Source organism: Xenopus tropicalis, chromosome 10 (assembly GCF_000004195.4).
Source record: "Xenopus tropicalis strain Nigerian chromosome 10, UCB_Xtro_10.0, whole genome shotgun sequence".
NCBI lineage: Eukaryota > Metazoa > Chordata > Amphibia > Anura > Pipidae > Xenopus > Xenopus tropicalis.
Genome location: NC_030686.2, coordinates 8,361,507 through 8,363,974, shown reverse-complemented (window position 1 = coordinate 8,363,974; position 2,468 = coordinate 8,361,507).

Below are 2,468 nucleotides of genomic sequence, written 5' to 3'. Positions count from 1 at the left end.
TAGAAAAGACCCAGTCACAGATGAGCATACAGGGGACTTTAGGGAGCAGCTTCTTCTCTCCCAGGAACTGGGTATGTTCTGTTCTAGATTGCCTACCTAGAACTCCCACCATGAGTTAATGCTTGTCCTTTTATTGTTCCCACTGATATTACCGCACTGGTTGCAGGAGTGTTTTAAAGGCAAAGGAAAGGTACAGGGAGGCAGTGTTGGACTACAGAGTCAGGGGCCCAGACTTAAAGGGCCCCCGTTGGAACATCAAGAGCCCCCCCCAATACTCTATGTAGGTTTTACCTTACTTGTAGCTGTGATCTGTTGAGGGGGGGGGCTATTCCTTTCCTTCTCCTTTAAAGGGGTTGTTCACCTTTGAGTTAACTTTTAATATGATGTAGAGAGTGATATTCTGAGACTATTTGCAATTGGTCTTCATTTTTTATTGTTTGTAGTTTTTTTTTTTTTTTTAGTTATTGGACTAGTTATTGAACTTCAGCAGCTCTATAGTTTATACATTCAGCAGCTACTGGGTTACTAGGGTCTAAATTATCTTGGCAACCAGGCAGTGGTTTGAATGAGAGACTGGTATATGAATAGGAGAGGGCCTGAATAATAAGCTACAAAAAGTAACAGTAACAATAAAACTGGAGCCTCACAGAGCAATAGTTTCTGGCTGCCGGGGTCAGTGACCCCCATTTGAAAGCTGGAAAGAGGGGAAAAAAAAAAAAAAAAGGTAGATAATTCAAAAACTATAAAAATAATGAATAAAGACCAATTGAAAAGTTGCTTAGAATTGGTCTTTCTATAACATACTAAAGTTAACTTAAAGGTGAACCGCCCCCTAAAGCATTTGATTGGTTAGATTCAGCACAGACTCCCAGCACCAGCGGGCAGTGATACCAGCTCAGTACCACGGAGTGCCCGGCTGCTGCTAGAGGGCTACAGGAAGGAGGACACTTGGGAAAGGCACAATAAAGGTCCCCATACATGGGCAGATCCGCTTGCTTGGCAATATCCCCACCTTATGGGTGGGCGATATTGGGAGAATCCAGGATAATTTGATAGTTTGGCCCTGGGGCAAAACGATTGAATTATAATGATGGGTATAGGAAAAGTCGGTCCGGGGACCACATCAACGAGCTGATTCGGTCCCCGATCCGACTAGATTTTCTAACCTGCCCGATCGAGATCTGGCCGATTTCAGGCCAGATATCGGTCGGACAGGCCCGCCGTTAGTGCCCATACACTGGGCTGACTAGCTGCCGAATCTGTCTAAGGGACCCATATCGGCAGCTACAGTCGGCCCATGTATGGGGACCTTAAGCCCTAGGTATAAGGTGAATGATGTGCAGCGCAAACCTCTCCGACTTGGCATTTCCCTCCAGCCCCGGCCACGGCCGCCACATTACAACATAGCTGGAAGCTGTAATAAATCAGCGAGCGAGGCACGGCTGCAGTAACGCGGTGTGCTAGTTCCCAGACGCTGGCGTGGGAGTTGTTTAGTCATTAAATGGAACAGGGCGTGTATACGTATTCCCTTACATTAATTAGAAAGGCTTCCCTGAATGTGTAACCCAACATAATGGGAAAATGATCCAGTAAAGCAATAAAGCTGCCAGCCCCGCCATGATGGATGTATCACTATACACTTCCATTCTCATTTATACGGCAGCCATAGCCATGGTAATACCCTAGCAAAACCAACTACTACAGCATGTGGGATCCCTTATCCGGAAACCAGTTATCCAGAAAGTTCCAAATTATAGATAGCCCACCTCCCATAGACTCCATTATAAGCAAATCATTCTAATTTTTAAAATTTTCCTTTTCCTTGTAATAATAAAACAGTACCTGTACTTGATCCCAACTAAGATATAATTACCCCTTATTGGGGGCAGAACAGCCCTATTGGGTTTATTTCATGGTTAAATGATTCCCTTTTCTCTGTAATAATAAAACAGTACCTGTACTTGATCCCAACTAAGATATAATTACCCCTTATTGGGGCAGAACAGCCCTATTGGGTTTATTTCATGGTTAAATGATTCCCTTTTCTCTGTAATAATAAAACAGTACCTGTACTTGATCCCAACTAAGATATAATTACCCCTTATTGGGGGCAGAACAGCCCTATTGGGTTTATTTCCTGGTTAAATGATTCCCTTTTCTCTGTAATAATAAAACAGTACCTGTACTTGATCCCAACTAAGATATAATTACCCCTTATTGGGGCAGAACAGCCCTATTGGGTTTATTGAATATTTAATTGATTTTTAGCAGACTTAAGTTATAGAGATCCAAATTATGGAAAGATCCCTTATCCGGAATACCCCGGGTCCCGAGCATTCTGGATAACAGGTCCCGTACTTGTACTACAGCTGGTGGGATCCATAGCCAGCCAGAATATGGAACCAAAGAGCTGACAATTACATCTGAGGGTCAGAGGCTCTTGGCTAGAGTGCATGACAGACACGGGG